The sequence below is a fragment of the Eretmochelys imbricata genome, chromosome 8 (assembly GCF_965152235.1).
Source record: "Eretmochelys imbricata isolate rEreImb1 chromosome 8, rEreImb1.hap1, whole genome shotgun sequence".
NCBI classification, from domain to species: domain Eukaryota; kingdom Metazoa; phylum Chordata; order Testudines; family Cheloniidae; genus Eretmochelys; species Eretmochelys imbricata.
This window is the reverse complement of record NC_135579.1, coordinates 87,231,111-87,248,676: the sequence shown is the minus strand read 5'-3', so window position 1 is coordinate 87,248,676 and position 17,566 is coordinate 87,231,111.

Below are 17,566 nucleotides of genomic sequence, written 5' to 3'. Positions count from 1 at the left end.
GCTGGTCAGCCTTGCTATGTGCCCATGCAGGGATGTAAGAAGCCTCTTGGCTCCTCTGCATGGGCTACCCACATCACCAGACTCTGGATGGGGGTAATCAGCTGCTGCTGGGCTGCTACTCTGCCTCCTAGGTAGGTGGGTGGGGAGTTGTCAGAGCCTTAGCTCAACCCTTCAATACACACTAAATAGCATGGCAAGGGAAATAAACTGTGCCAGGAAAAGGGATTGGCACAGATTACTTCCCTCTTGTTGGGTCTGAATTGTGACTCTGAATAGAGCTATTTAATTAATTTATGTATGTAAATTTCAATAATAATAAAGATGACTATATAAGACTCTAGACACATAATTAATAATACAATAACACCTCAGCAGCAAAAATAATAATTCAAACAGGCACTCAGCCAGCCACCTACAAAACACTCCCTTCATTGTTCTGGGAAGCATACTCTCAGAATTACAGCCTGGGCCCTGCTCTATTCCTGGGGCAGTGCGGTAATGTGCTGACCCTTACTTGCTTTGTTTTGCAAGATACACAGACTGCATGCAGATCAGAGAAGAGAAACAAGATGACTAGAGGAAATGGTTCATAAGGAAAGATTAAGGATCTAGTCCCTCCCACCCCCACTTAGAAGCAGATGGGGAAATTCTTATTAACTTCGTTGGGAGCAGGAGCAGGCCCTAGAAGAGCAAAATAGGTGCTTTGCTAAGCCATAAGTCAAGAGAGAATGGATGAATCTAGTTATTTAGAAGGAGTAATCTCCAAAGTAGAAGACAGATATATAATTACAGGAGCAAGGGATGACGTGAGGTCATTAAGGCTAAGTAGGGAAAATCATCCAGCTGCTGAGCTGTATGAGGCTGTGAAATAGTTACTCCTGAGAACTAGTGAAAGCCCCATATTTAAAATTAGACAGGACAAAACACTAGCAAACGTGCAGAGGGAACAAGCTGGTACTGGCAGGGGCTTCTGATTGGCCTTTCCATCTCTAACTTCTGTGATAATTCAAAAGAAATTACCTGGAGTTTGAGTAATGGATCTGGACAGTGAGTTTGTGAGCATAGGGTTCAATCCTGCAAGGTGCTGAGAACTCTAGCTTTGGTCCAGAAAAGCACTTAATCACATGGTTAGCTTTGACTTCAATGGGACTGTTCATGTGCTTAAGTTTAGCCCAAATGTGATTTATTGGATTGGGGCTGGTGTGTTCAGCTCCTTTGATAATGGAAACCATAAGCATTAATCTTAGTGCTTCTGGCCTGATTGAGGTGGGCTCCCCATCTCTCTTTCATTCTAATGAAACATATTTCCCAGCAGGTACATAGGGTGGGGTTTTCAGCAGGTCATCTGCTACTTTGAGTGCTCCAGTGACATCCAGAAAATGAACTGGCTAGCAACTGAGCCAGTGGAATTTGGGATGTTGGAGGGTGTCAATAAGCATCTAATCACTGTAGGAGTAAGTATGAAAATTCACATAACAAGCTGGTGCAGAGTAAGGAGGGGAGGGGAGTTAACCTGCACTTAAGTCATTTTCTATCTTTTCTTAGTGACGTGTTATATTTGCTTGTTCTGAGCAACAAAGGCTAAAACAACAAATAGCTTTATTATTTATTTTATTTCAAAAAATTTTTGAATTTTTTGGTGAGGCATATAAGGGGTAATGAAGCCTTAACAGAAAAGACAGCTTTTCCCCTAAACTCTGCCGCCGTTGTTTGCATAAATGGTTCAATTGATTTCACACTTTCTAGAACATTTAGCAGCTTGGTATCAAAGCAACTGTTATATTTGTATTTTCTATCTAGTACCATAGCATCGTGTTTCCCAGTACATGGAAAGAATGCTAGATAAATGCCCTGGTTTTATAATTGCTCATTTCACAATGGAGAGGAAATGGGACTTGCTGTTAACTCCGATAGATCCCGTACAACAGAGCAGTGAGTAGGGAAAAGGTTTCCATAGCAGCAGCAAACATTCCTGAAACATTTGGTGCACGTTTCCTCCACTGTTCATCTTTCTATAATATATGTGTGTGTGTCTGTGTGCACGTGCGTGTGTGTGGTAAACACATGAATATATTCAATGGAGTAATTGAGTGGGCACTTTTAAAAGACACCATTGACTGCCCCCGTAACTTACATTTATGGAAGTATTAACAGTATTTTCCCATGCTGCTGTAAGAATACGGAATATAAATATTGCAATCATGTCAATTGGTGCAGTAAATGCTGATTTTGTTTTTGAATGGCACCCAATTCTGTGTATATCAAAAATCTATCTAAACATGCACATAGCATAGAATCATAGAAATGTAGGACTGGAAGGGATCTCAATAGGTCACCTTAGTCCTGCACTGAGGCAGGACTAAGTATTATCTAGAACATCCCTGACAGGTGTTCATAACCTGTTCTTAAAAACTTCCAGTGACAGAGATTCTACAGCCTCCCTAGGTAATTTGTTTCAGGGTTTAACTACCCTTACGGTTAGGAAGTTTTTCCTAATATCTAACCTAAATCTCCTTTGCTGCAATTTAAGCCCATTACTTCTTCTCCTGTCCTTGGTGATTAAGGAGAACAACTTATCACTCTTCTTTATATAACAACCTTTTAGGTACTTGAAGACTGTTACCATATCTCCCCTTAGTCTTCTCTTCTCCAGACTAAACAAACCTATTTTTTTCAATCTTTCTTTGTAGGTCATGTTTTGTAGACCTTTTAATAATTTTTGTTGCTCTCTGCTGGACTTTCTCCAATTTGTCCACATCTTTCCCAACCTGTGGTGCCCAAAACTGGACATATTTCAGAGTAACAGCCGTGTTAGTCTGTATTCGCAAAAAGAAAAGGAGTACTTGTGGCACCTTAGAGACTAACCAATTTATTTGAGCATAAGCTTTCGTGAGCTACAGCTCACTTCATCGGATGCATCCGATGAAGTGAGCTGTAGCTCACGAAAGCTATCCGATGAAGTGAGCTGTAGCTCACGAAAGCTTATGCTCAGATAAATTGGTTAGTCTCTAAGGTGCCACAAGTACTCCTTTTCTTTTTGCGAACACTGGACATAATACTCCACATGTGGTCGTATCAGTGCTGAGTAGAGTGGAAGAATTACTTCTTGTGTCTTGCTTACAACACTCCTGCTAATACTCCCCAGAATAATGTTTGCTTCTTTTGCAACAGTATTATGTAGCTCACGAAAGCTTATGCTCAAATAAATTTGTTAGTCTCTAAGGTGCCACAAGTACTCCTTTTCCTTTTGTGGATACAGACTAACGCGGCTGCTACTATGAAACCAGTATTATGTTGTTGACTAATATTTAATTTCTGATCCACTGTAACTTCCAGATCCCTTTCTGCAGTATTCCTTCTTAGGCAGTCATTTCCCATTTTGTAGGATTACCAAATAGCAACCGTGAAAAAACAGGACGGGGATAGGGGGTAATAGGCACCTCTATAAGAAAAAGTTCCCCAAAATGGGACTGTCCCTTTAAAAACAGGCCATCTGGTCACCCTACCATTTTATAAGTGTGTACCTCTGGGGTTCTCAAACTGGGGGTCAGGACCCCCTCACGGGGTTGTGAGGCTATTACATGGGGGGCCACGAGCTGTCAGCCTCCACCCCAAACCCTGCTTTGCCTCCAGCATTTATAATGGTGTTAACTATATAAACAAGTGTTTTTTAATTTATAAGGGGGGGTCACCCTCAGAGGCTTGCTATGTAAAAAGGGTCACCGGTACAATAGTTCGAGAACCACTGGTGTACCTGATTATTCCTTCCTAAGTGTAGTACTTTGTATTTGTCCTTATTGAATTTTATCATATTTGTTTCAGACCATTTCTCCAGTTTGTCAAGGTCATTTTGAATTCTAAAACTGTCCTCCAAAGCACTTGCCACCCCTCCCACCTTGGTATCTTCTGCAAACTTTTTTATAAGTGTAACCCTTCTGCCCGTCAGAGTTGGCAGCAACAAGGGCTGGGTTCAATATCTAGGGGATCCATTCCAATAACACAATGCAAACCGACTCGAGCCCCCACCCAGTGACCTGGGACAAATATATAACACCCCCGCTGGGCGCCTCCAAGAGGCAATACTTCCCCTCTCGCAAGCACATAGTCTGAGTGTAGTAAAAAGTCTTTTAATAACAGAGAGAAACAATGTGGCATTATGTTGGGGAAACACCACCAACAGGATTCATAACACGACCCATGAGCAAAAATAACCCACCCCAAGCAAATTGGGGCATGCCCCTTTCCCTTTGGTTCTTGAGTCCAGCAACCCCAAATCACCCAAAGTCCCAAAAGTCCAATGACCCAAAAGTCTCTGTCCCTGGTCAGGGCAGCCCCAGAGTTCGAAAGTTGATCTGTGGAGCTTTACCTCTCAACCTGGGCGGAGATGGGACGGGGGTAAGAGGCACCTTACATGATCTGAAGCTGACCGCCCCACAGCTCCATAGGCCTTCGCTTCGCTCCACTCTGCTCCGCCAGCCGCCCCATGAACTCCTTCGCTCAGCTCCGCTCCGCGGCCCACAAGCAGCTCCCGCCATCCCACGAACTGCTCTGCGTCCCACCAGCAGCTCCCACCGTCCTACGAACTGCTCCACCATCCTGTCCACAAGGCACTCCAGCCGTCCCGCAAACTGCTCCACAATATATCTTCAGGCTCCCCCACTACTTAACACAACACTCAGTGATTTCAGCTCTTAGGTGAATTCAGCTTGTAGTAGGGGAGCCTCAGTGCTGGTGCACTATTAGCCCAAAGTGAGCTCAGCAGCCTGCAACTAGACTTCTAATGAAATCAAAATTAGCTCTGATATTCCACAGTGGAGAGAGGAGGAATTAGCATGTAAGGCCCTCACCAAGGGGCCCATGCCACCAAGTATTAATACTTGTCCCCAACCTCTCTCCATTCACAGACTTTTGGAACCCATGACCCTTGCCTAGCGAGTGCTACTTAGTTGATGGTGAGTCCCTCCATCATAACAAAAGGCCAAGCACAGTTCCCATAATCAGGGTAATAACAATTTATTCTTCCTGCCCCAATAACAGAGACACTGGGGATTCCACAGCAGCTAAAGTGACCATTTGGGCAGCTATGGCCTCATTCTAGGCGGGGTGGGTGTGCCTATGCAAATGAGATTGGCCCCTGAAGTTCTTTTCTACAACTTGCCACACCTCACCACCAGATGTCTGGGTAGAGCTCATCCTGACACTGCTTACATAAGTGTACTCTCTATGCCATTATCTAAATCATTTATGAAGATATTGAATAGATCCAGACACAGGATAGATCCCTGTAGGACAGCACTTGATATGCCCTTCCAGTTCAATTGTGAACCATTGAGAATACTCCCTGATGACAGTCTTCCAACCAGCTGTGCATCTACCTTATAGTAAGTTCATCTAGGCTATATTTCTCTAGTTTGTTTATGAGACAGTCCTGTGAGACAGCCTTACTAAACTTGAGATATATCACATTTACTGCTTCTCCCCATCCAAAAGACTTTTTAACGCTGCCAAAGAAGGATATTAGATTGGTATGACATTATTTGTTCTTGACAAATCCATGTTGACTGTTACTTATCACCTTATTTTCTTCTAGGGATCTAGAAATTGATAGATTGATTATTTGCTCTATTATTTTTCTGGGTACCGAAGTTAAGTTGACGTGTAGAATTCCCTGGGTTGTCCTCATTCCCCTTTTTATAGATAGGTACTAAATTTACCCTTTTGCAGTCCTTGGGTATCTCTCCTGTCCTCCACGAGTTCTCAAAGATAACTGCTAATGGCTCAGAGATTAATTGGGTTCATAGCTAATAATATTGTAGAGGCCCAAAAGACCACATCATCCAATTTGACCCTCCAGGATGAAAAGAGAAGAGGATTGAAACAATGTTTTTTCAAAATGAAATCTGTTTCTACCTCTTTAAATTACAAAGATTGTGCAAAAAGAATTTTCCATAGAAGAACCTCTACTTGGATTTTCATAACAAAATACTAATAGAGAAAAACACTTTCAAAGGAGTGATGGTGATCAAAACAGTAGTCAAACCATCTTCCAGACTGCTCTCCCTATGGGCTCTTCTATCTAACTCTGCCACTTGACTAATTAAAAGCAGTCTAGACCAAGTTGCAACAATAGATCTCCTTTTGCTGTTCCTAGGTGCTACTAAAAAATAAGCAAATTCCCAATTCACATGGACTCCATCTCATCCCATATCCATACACTATGAGTGTGCTGGGGTATATAGACCCTACACCTGAAGGGGTTAATGAGGAACACCTGAATGAATGGGTTAATGAGAGCCTGTGGGCCCAATCAGCCCCACCCTGTTACACCTAAGCAAGGTGTCAAGCCTGGAGGGAGGAGATGTAAAAAAGGAAAAGCCCAGCTCACTCACGGCTGATTAGGTGAGGGAGTAGATCTCTTAAGCTAATTCACTGGTGCTAGATACTGCCTTGAAGTTACCTGGGTAGACCATTTGGTGCTAGAGCCTAGAGACTCCAAAGTACCTGAGCCTCCTTAGGCCATGTAGGCCTGGTGCAGGACTTTTTATTTTTTGGTCTTCATACTTAGTTTGTTTCCCTTTTGTTTTAGGACTTGCAAATATGTCATCTAGGGAAGAGACTATGAGGAAGGCCTAGCTGCAGGCCATGCTAGGGAGCAGCCCAGGGATACATCAGAGTGTCTGAAGTAAACCAACCTCTTCTGCTTCAGACCTGGTCCCTGGTTTGGCTCCCAAAATGGAGGTCAGGCTTGTGTTCCCCTGCCTGAACTGTGGAGACCCTGGAGCTAAGGGACCCTGGCAGGCCCAAAAAGCTTGAAGTTGGCCTGAACATCTGATGTTAGCAGATCAATGATGTGGTAGACTGAGGCTTCTCTGGAAGGGGTTGGACTAAAAGTGGACTGGTAAGAGGGCCAAATCACAGGAAGAGGCAGACTGCTGCAGAACCAAAGTGGCTGAGGCAGGAAGTACCAAAGGAGGAGGAGAGTCACTACACCATGTCCCACCATAGTGGTGTGTGTCCGGAGTGAGTAGATTATGCTACCATGAAATAATATTTACTGGATTAAAATATATACTGTAAAGCATGTATCAGGAACTGCTCTGGGTTATTTCATAAGCACCAGTCTTGTTTGCTGTATATCTTTCTGGAGCTAAAGAAAGACCCAGTTTAATTGCTGTGTTATAGGGACCGAGCCAAAGCAAACCAAACCACTATAAACACGTTCCTGTGGTGGTGAAATGGGCCAAAGGAGGTTGGAAGAGAAAAATGTCAGTGCTGGTGGTGTGCACCATCAGGATGTTGTCTCTGCAGGGTACATAAAGCTGTACGGCCTCCACCACAGCAGTGGAGGCAGAAGTGGCAAAGAGAAAAGGGTGCAGAAAAGAAGGGGCAGTGTCAGTGACAATTTCAAGTGGCTCCTGCTTTGCTTTCTAGTACCTAGCTCGTTGCTGAGGCTTTTCACAGGGGTGAGGGTGAAGCATCAAGGCAGGATGGGGGACTGGAAGACCAAACATCTTCTCAGAGGTATGTCTATGCTGCAATTAAACACCTGTTCTGGTCTGTGTCAGCTGACTTGGGCTGTGGGTCTATAAACTGTAGTGTATATGTCCAGACCTGGGCTTTGGGACCATCTCCTATTGTGGGATCCCTGAGCCTGGGTTCCAGCCCAAGCCCGGACATCTACCCTGAAGTTTTATAGGCCCAGTCAGCTGATGCAGGCCAGCCATAGGGGTTTAATTGCAGTGTTGACATACCTCGAGGGACTACAGGAAACACTTGACCTAGTTCAGTAAATTATCCCTATTCAGTAAAGTACTTAAGAATGTGTTTAACTTTGCTGAAGGGGCCATTTAAGCACAAGATGAAGAAACAGCAGTTTATGATCAGAAGGGTGACTGGCTCCTTTAAAAAGCAGTGTACCTGTGACCAATTACCTGCTGCCTAATTGGATTTAAGGGAAGGCACTTGAGCCCTATAAAGGGACAGGTGGCAGAGTAAAGCTGCAGAGTTTTGATGGCTGTAGAGGACGTTGGGAAACCAGACTTGAGCCAGGTAGGGCTAGAAATGACCTACTAAAAGCAGAGAATTGAGTTGGACCTTGTGGAATCTGTTTTGGGACTTGGAATTTTGTATGCAGTTTTGACTAAACCCAGGCTCTAAGCAAGTGTTTGCACAGAAAGATGCCTGTATATGGATTTTATTGGGGAGCCCAGGAAGAAGGAAACTGAGGCAGGGTGCCTGCAAAGTGACCTCAGCCTAGCAGGGCTTGCTACAGAACTACAATGCAGTTGTTATGGAGAACGGGTTGTACCACACGAGTCTGTTCACTTGCTGTACGTCCTGCAGTCTAGCCCTTAATGCCTTGCCTATTCTGCTGACTTTTGGGAAATCTCTTCCCATACACTAGCACTAGGGCAACCCCACCTAATTGTAACAGAAGGTTAAAAACCTGTCAGGCTACTCCAGACTGTGGATTGGAATCTCTAGCTCAGTGCTGGAATAGCTGCTGCCCCAAGCTAGGACCATTTCTCTAGTGCTGCAGGCTCAACAGTGTGACGCTAGTGCTCATTACTGTTATCACAGGGGTGAGGCAAGCCTGGTACACAAGACTGATCATGATACTAGCTGGAGCACTAGCATCATGGGATATTGTAGGAGCTAATCCTAAATATTACTTATATGGCACTATGATGTTTTTTATGGAGGATCTGTAAGCCTGGGATTTCCTAAGGAGTTGGGAGAATCAAAGGATTTGGGGCATCTTCGGTGCCTGTGACAACCCAACCTAAGTGTATAATGAACCCAGTGAATGCAGACTACAGATTCCAGCTGTACAGCTAGATGCTTTAGCTTCCTTTTATTTTGGGGTGGTTTTGTCTTTATTTTTTGTAACTATTAAAGCTAGTTAATATTCACTTTTTGATGAAAATGAATCTTGCCAGTTTGAGTTCTCTGCATTGATCTGAAGCCTTGACTATTATTGCTGTAAAGGAAAGTCAGATGTTCCTCTATTGCTTTCATCCCTTCCCTCCATCTGTGAACAGTCTGTTGGCTCACCTACTGAACTCGGATGTGATCACAGGTGAAGCTCATCAATCTCTTTAATTTTTATACAATACAAGTTAATTGTATTACATGTTGTCAAGGTTCCTTCCCCACTCTGAACTCTAGGGTACAGATGTGGGGACCTGCATGAAAAACCCCCTAAGCTTATTTTTACCACCTTAGGTTAAAACTTCCCCAAGGTACAAACTATTTTACCTTTTGCCCCTGGACTTTATTGCTGCCACCACCAAGCGTCTAACAAATATATAACAGGGAAAGAGCCCGCTTGGAAACTTCTTCCCTGCCCCCCCCTCCCAAAATCCTCCACCCCCTTTCCTGGGGAAGGCTTGATAAAAATCCTCACCAATTTGCATAGGTAAACACAAACCCAAACCCTTGGATCTTAAGAACAATGAAAAAACAATCAAGTTCTTAAAAGAAGAATTTTAATTGAAGAAAAAAAGTAAAAGAATCACCCTCTGTAAAATCAGGATGGTAAATACCTTACAGGGTAATCAGATTCAAAACATCAAGAATCCCTCTAGGCAAAACCTTAAGTTACAAAAAGACACAAAAACCGGAATATACATTCCATTCAGCACAACTTATTTTATCAGCCATTTAAACAAAACAGAATCTAATACATATCTAACTAGATTGCTTATTAGCCCTTTACAGGAGTTGTGACCTGCATTCCTGCTCTAGTCCCGGCAAAAGCAACACACAGACAGAGAGAGCCTTTGGTTCTCCCCCCTCCCCCCCTTTTTGAAAGTATCTTCCCTCCTCATTGGTCATTTTGGTCAGGTGCCAGCGAGGTTATCCTAGCTTCTTAACCCTTTACAGGTGAAATGGTTTTTCCTCTGGCAAGGAGGGATTTAAAGGTGTTTACCCTTCCCTTTATATTTTTGACACCTGTTCATACAAATCTCCTACAACACACAGTAGTTAGTGCCTGATAATGCTGCAAAATAAAAATCAGAGCAGACCAGGCCTGTAGCCATGGAGGGGTGTTAGAGGATGGGTAACAGGCTCACTGATCTGGAAATGAGTGAATGCTTGCATGAATTGTATATGGGATCTTAGACTTAGATTTCAAGCCATCTGTTATAAAGAGAAGGTAAGCCTGGGAGGTGGTGGGAGAAAACTGGTGTGGTAGCAGCAGAAAAAATCTGCAGGATACAAAGTCAAGGAGCACAAACCATATACAGATCACAAGGATATCGTCATTTTATTTGCACTTGAAGATTGTCAAATAGATGTGCATATGAACTATGATCCAGCAAAGCATAGGCTTAGCTTTAAGCATGTGAGTAGTTTTGTAGATTGCAAGTAAACATGTGTTTTGCTGCATTGGTTCCATGCTGTGTTATAAAGGTGAAAACCGAATACAAAAGGTACCCATATCTAGGCATTATGGGTTCTTAGCTCCACATAGCTCTGTTCCTGAACACTCTGATACACTTCTACCTAGAATTCTGATTATCTACAATTATGGGGGAGGAACTATCTTGGAAAAACTAAACTGAGTCTAATAATCCTCTTGGCTACTTCTGCGTGCATGCATTAATGGTAACTTGAAAAAAATGCATGCACTATAGCTGACCTTGCTTGCTATCTGGTGAGACCATCTACCGGATGAGATCAGAATCAGGACCTAAGTGTATGTGTGTGGTGGTTTATATCTTTGCCTTTAAAAAAAAAAAAAAAGTGGTGAACAGTCTGTTATGATTCCATGATATGAGCTGTTAAATGGTCTCATGCTAATGAAAACAGCTTTCTATATTTATACTGATCAGTGACTTGTGTGTTTGTTTGGGTTTGTTTCTTTAATCTTCATGACTCTCTATTTTGGAGTCCCAAATACACTTGTAATGCGGTCCTTCTGATTTTTTTTTGAAATATGGAATGAGACAAAAAAGAGTCTTTTAAGTCTCTCAGTGCCATAGCTAATATGGACAGCACAGCTTAATGTAACACTGAGTTGTCATGGATATGAGCATTTTTAAGAAACCATAAAACTACCTGTATACACATCCATATCAGAAAATGACACACAGAGATCAGGATAGCCCTGTGATCCATGGACCCCTGGAGTCTGCAGACTAAGATTTCCAAAAGGGTCTGATTCTCTGCACCTCCATTTGAAATCTTTTAGGGGTCTCAGATGAAAAAAGGTTGAAAACCACTGGCATGACATTAAAAATAATAAAATAAAATGTACCCCTAGGTGGTGCAGAAGAGCTGGAAAACCCTAAGCTCCCAGTTAAGAGAGAGACACTTGGTTTTTTTTTTTTTTTTTTTTTTCTCCCACTCCCACCCCCATGGAGATCAGGAACCAGTAACTCTATTGATTTCCCCTCCCACCACTATTATCCTTTATTCATAGAAATGTCCTTGATCAACATTTCCAAATCCAACACACAAGTATTGAAATGAAATTTCATTACAACAGCAAGTTCAGAAGTTGTGTATTATAGATTATTTGCATGTAGTAACTGGAAGGAGCTGGTAAAGTTAGGAAATGAAATTAAACTATAAATCAAGTCTGTAAAGGAGGCAAAAGTAATATACAAAGTACTTGTTCTTTGAAGATTGCTATTGAGAGATAAAAGCAAGCCTGGGACTTTCTCAGTTGTCCTCTGTCTAGGCCCTGCAAGGTGATGTAGGAGCGGAGTAACTTACAGGATTGGGGCATCTGATCATAAACTCTTCAGGGCAGGAAGCACCCCCAGCCTGTGACTGGGCTTGTCTTCTGTGAAGGGACGTGGCTTCTTCAACCCATCCTGCTATCACTTTGCACATCTAGGCAATGCCCAAGAACCATCTGACCCTCAATCATTAGCCAGTGTGACAGTAAATCATGATAAAATTTGCTAACAACTGAGAAATGAACCATGGAATTTCCTAGGCAAAAGTGGAAACCATTTAAATGGTAAAATTCTTCCCTGCTTCTGTCATTGTCATTGTTGTATCTTTACTAGAACTGCTATTCATAATTGTGTGGCAATGTTTAATGCTCAAAAGATCCCTGTTTAATTGGAAATTTATTTAAACCTATGTCTGCTCTACAGAATTATTCCATAATGGCTGTGGCATTGCGGGCTCATTACAGCTAGTGCTCCGGTTTCATATATGACTGCCAAATGTAAGCTAGATAACTTATAAATATTCTTCTTGGTCTCTTTTGTGTTGATTTTTTTTATAGTAATTGTTTAGCACCTGTTGTCCTGTTAATTTCATGGTAGTGGGATTTAATCTGGCCATCTAAGACTCATTCTGTACCAAGCAGAGAATCCTTGTTTTGTTGAGGTGAAGAGGAGGGAAATCAAGGTTTTTCTCTTTTGGGAAAAAATGTACTTGCAGAATTTAGGGTTCTTAACCACTGCAGTTTTGTCTCTGGACTAGCAGTCAAAAACACGATGCTATCAAAAGAGCTCTGAAACAGTGCTCTTGTAGAGGTGGGTGATGAATTCCAGAAGCAAATCTTCCCGCTCTTTCTGGTCTTTCAGCTCATACCGACCATACCCAGAGTACTGTTAGGCAGAGGTGAAAGTAAACCGGTACGCCCCGGTACAGCGTACCGGCAAGAGCTGGTGCACCGTACTGGGGCAGCCTGGCTTCCCTAGGGGACAATTTAAAAGGCCTGGGGCTCCCAGCAGTGGCTGGAGCCCCAGGCCCTTTAAATTGCCTCCAGAGCCCCGCTGCTGGAGCCCTGGGGTAGCGGCTGCAGGGCTCCAGCAGCTATTTAAAGGGCCTGGGGCTCCCCTGCTTCTACCGCCTGGCCCTTTAAATAGCCACTGGAGCCCCGCCGCCACTACTCCAGGGCTCTGGCGGCTATTTAAAGGGCCAGGGCGGCAGAAGAGGGGAGCCCTGGGCCCTTTAAATAGCCCCCAGAGCCCCAGGCTGCTGCTGCTACCCCGGGGCACTTACCTTACAGGGTGGGCTGGGGCTGGCTCTGACCCCCTTCAACTCCGCCCCTTCTGCCCTAGGCCGCGCCCCTTCCGGGGGCCAGAGCTGGCCCCAGAGTACCAGTAAGTTGCTCGACTTACTTTCACCCCTGCTGTTAGGACACACTTCCTCAGTACATTGCAGCTCTGCCCTGGCTTTCCATCATAATTCCTGTGCATTATGCATGCTAGTATACACATACTATTAGACTACAGTGTCCTATTTTTTTTTCTGTTTTTGATATCTTGGCACACAAGCCCTGCTGCTCATAAGACTGAGCTCAAGAAAGTCACTCTGGCACATAATCCAATACTTGTACAGCAGCAAAGTTCTAAACTTCATTAGTGGTCACTGCCATCCACTTAGAAACCACTAACAGTTTCCTAGCTCCCTGCCAGCAAAACAAGGACCTGTGGAAACTCTTAATTGAGTTCTGCGGGAGTTATAGCTCTAATCTGTAATCAACATTCTGTTGATCTACCAGTAGATGATTCTCTTATGAGAGAGCAAAGATTATTGCAACTTCCTCCTCTGCACCCACATATGAGACAGAATAACTGGCTGCATTTGGTATGGATTTCCATTTTTACAGGATCTCTATTGTGAAATGTATGATGTGTTTCTTAAGAGTTTGGCAGCTATCTTTTTTTCTAAATGTGGCTTCCTTTATCTACACTGCTTCTGTTGGGAAAAGGTAGATCCCAGTATCTACATTCTCAATAAATTGGTCACTAGTTATTTTTAACACATGAAATACTGGTCTAATGTTGGGCCTAAGCCTGTTCCTATTGCAGTCAAAGGTAAAATTCCCATTGGCTTCAGTGGGACCAGGACTGGTATTTATGGAAAAATGATGGGGAATTGTCAACTTTAATAAAGAAGGAGATGTTTTCAGAAGCCATCTAAGGTACCAAGTCATTGAAAGTTGATTTTTATAGTAGAATTTAAACAGATTCTTAATGTCCTAATTTACCTGCCAACTAACATAAGAAAAATGGTAACACAACTTCTCTCATTACACTTTCTTTAAACTCTGTATAGTTTTAAAACAAAAAAAAAAAACCCCAACCCTTTTCTTCTCTGGGACAGCTCACTGATACTTTCCATCAGTTACAGTCCATTAATATCATCAATACCATGTCCAGATCTAGCTGTTGCAAATGCCATGATCTCCCACTTGGCAGCAGAATCTTTAAAGTGCAATATTTCAACTGAATCAGAAATAATCACTGTCCCCTGAAAATCTGTGTCAGTCTTCAATGGCTTAAGGTACATGACATGGAAACTCCCTTAACTGTGAACTCTAAAGCTAAAATGACACTCAGCCTGCTGGGGACATTAAGTGCAGAACTTAGTTTGAATTCAACATTTAAACAAAAAAACAACCACCCTTCCTCCTCCCCCACCTCTAGAAAACCCTTTTGATACTTCCTGGTTTGCTGAACATATCCCAAAATATGTGACATAGCAAATTATGTTGCTTGCAATGAGTTTTGTGTTATCACATGTGTGATGTTACAGACGTAATGACGTATTCTGGGATATCTACAGTGAACCAGGAAGCATAAGGAAGACTTCAAAGGAGGGACCAAATAAATATATATATATTTAAAAAAAGGCTAATTAAAGATTCTGTGGTGATCTCCTTCTAGAGGGAGTTCAGCAGATAAACTGTGAATTAACTTATTTCACATTTGCTTCAACTTTAGAACTTTATTTCTCTAGTAGCATCTTGCACATCTGGAATCACAGATTGTCCCGCACTTAATGGAACAGTTCTCTTGTGCATGTAGTCTTTATTTAATTCAGTCATGCTCTGGGACTCCATTTGTTCCCATGAAAATAGTCGCACGTGGCTGAACTTAGAAGTAAATGCAAATAAAATGGCTCTGCTTTAAGGAAACAAACATTAATAGATATCCTAATAACACTGGAGATGAAGTGAAATTTACAATGTTTGACAATTCCTGCAAAAGGGTTTAGCTAGTTATTCAGCATCTGCTGGCAGAAATATGTATTAGCTGATGCATTCTGAAGTCTTTCTGAGAAATGCACTGAGGTTTAAAAAAAAAAAAAAAAAGCCACATACTCTCTTAATTATACCTGCATGTCTCCAGTGGTATTAATGAACCTGCCTTGGTGCAGCTGATTAAAATGTGGTTTTCCAGCTTTGTTCCTCAGAAAGTTGCATTTTGTTTCATAAATACATTCGCTCAGTTTCCAAGCACACTCTGTTGTCCAGCAAAGTAAAATGTATGAGAAACACATGTCTAAATATGCTATATGAGTGGTCTTTAAGGCCTGGTGGTTGGTAAGTGACCTACAATTTGGGTGACCAGACATCTCTCTTTTTTTTTTTTTTTATAGGGACAGTCCCAATTTTCAGAGCTTTTTCTTATATAGGCTCTTATTACCATTGTAGGTAGGATGACCAAACAGCCAGTGTAAAAAATCGTCCTGATTTTTCACACTTGCTGACTGGTCACCCTACCTACCATGCCCTTCCATCCACCCATCTGCTTGCCTGTGTAAACACTTCTCAAAATATGGATTAGCTCCTAATTTGCAGTTTCACTGTTCTTTGGTGCTAAACTTAAGACACACAGGTCTTGATTTTTCAGAAGTGTTGAGCCTTCCCCAGCTCTAGCTGAGATCCAGGAGGGAGCTATGGATGCCTAACTCTTTGGCAGTCAGACCCAAGGTATCTCTAATTAAGCAACTAAAATCAGTAAATACTCTTGAAAATGTTGGTGTTAATGTTTATTAGTTATTCGGACAACATTGGTGCATTCTGCCTCAAGATGCAGGAACCCTACAACATGGGGAGGGTCCTGATGCCCGTGCCTCCCTTCTTAGTGATCAATCTCCATGCTGGCTGTGAGACTGGGTATGCTGATTGGGGGAAAAGCTGTTGCCTAAATTTTGGCAAACATTTGGAAAAAGCTTGAGCCAGAAATTTTTAAAGCATCAGGTCCCTGAAAATTCAAGTTAAGGTGGATGGCCTATAAAGGGTTGGTTTCTTGCTTCCTGGGACAGACCGAACTAAGAGCAGTAGTAGCAGGCTACAGCACAGAACAAAAATGCAGAGACATAATTGAACTATACAAGTGAGTAGACTGCACGGCAAATGAACTGCCATCTGTGTGACTTGTCAAGTAATATTATAGACACACTTAAAATCATAGCTGAGTAATACCTAAGCAAGTCATTTTCAAACTGCTGGCCCTTCTTCACGATGTAGAAGAAGCAGCGCCCCCTGTTGCTCTCAAGCTGACTGCTTTAGGCTGAAGGTCTGAGTGACTTCAGAAAGAAACATCTACTAGTGCTTCTTGGTCTTTGAAGGAGGGAAGAACCTTCCCACCCCAAAATGCTGGTTTCACTTAGATTAAACACTTTCATGCAGTTCTGTTGGCCCTTTTTACAAGCTTGCCTGGAGGTTGGCCAACAGCTTATGGGTGCCATTAATATCTCAAGATATCTCAAGGCACTTCATTGCTTTTAAGACACATCCCTGAGCAAGGGATAGTTCAGGACAGCAGCATCCCAGTAGGGATCTTGAGAAGGAATGTGCCCCAGAGGTGCACAATACCTTTTAGACTTTCCCTCTGCGGAAAGTGAAGGTCCATAGCCCTTTGGGGTGTGTGTCTCCTCCAGTTCCTCTGCTCCCCTAAAGGCAGAGACTATCCCTGTTGCAGGGTCCATGGCAGAGGAGGGTAAGACTACACAAGGACTAGTCACAACCTGGCTCTCGGCCTGCAGTGTTATACATAGCAGGGATGTAGTGGCTTAGTTTAGGTTACCCACTTTTTTTTTTTTTTTTTTTTTTTTTAAAAAAAGCTTCAGGCTCCCCAAATGAGATGTGGGTAAACTAGTTTATCCTCGACTCCACTACTGACAGCAAGTGAGCACGCTCCCTTATCCCTTTCCCACCTCATCCTTAGCTAACCTGAGGATTTTTGGCTTTTGTCAGCTGGTGTCACAATAGTAACCTTTTTTTAAAAGTGCAGTTTTTGTTTTTAAGCCTGAATGCAGCCAAATGTTCTACCATGTTAGTCAGATACAGTTCTTAAAAAGCTTCCAGCTTTACTCATAGGAAAGTTTCTATAATAGAAATACAAAGACTATTTGTCATAATTAAGCAGAACTTATTTATATAGCGGCTGTCAAACACTACAGTACAGATTTTCCATTTCAAAGCCTCCTAGGATTTGCAGGCTGGCCATTGACTGTCACCCCTAGGCTGTTAAAGTAGAAATATGAAGATATTTTCTTTTCCCTACTAATCTAAGTCTTCACCAGGGCACAGTTTTGGAAATGGCCGTTCAGGTATCCAGAATATTTATGATTTAATTGTCTTAACATAAAGATATTAGCTCTGGTTGAGCAGATGCTAGTTCATCGCCGTGCAGGCTAATAACTACTGTAGTTATGACTTTGTGAAATCTGTTTCACAAATTTGAGTTAGTCTGTGCTCTAACTTTCCCATTGTCTGCAATATCCTGTTTAACATGCAATTTTCATTCTTCCATGTATCCTCTTCTATTAGAAAAATCACCACCACTATGACTCTTGAAAG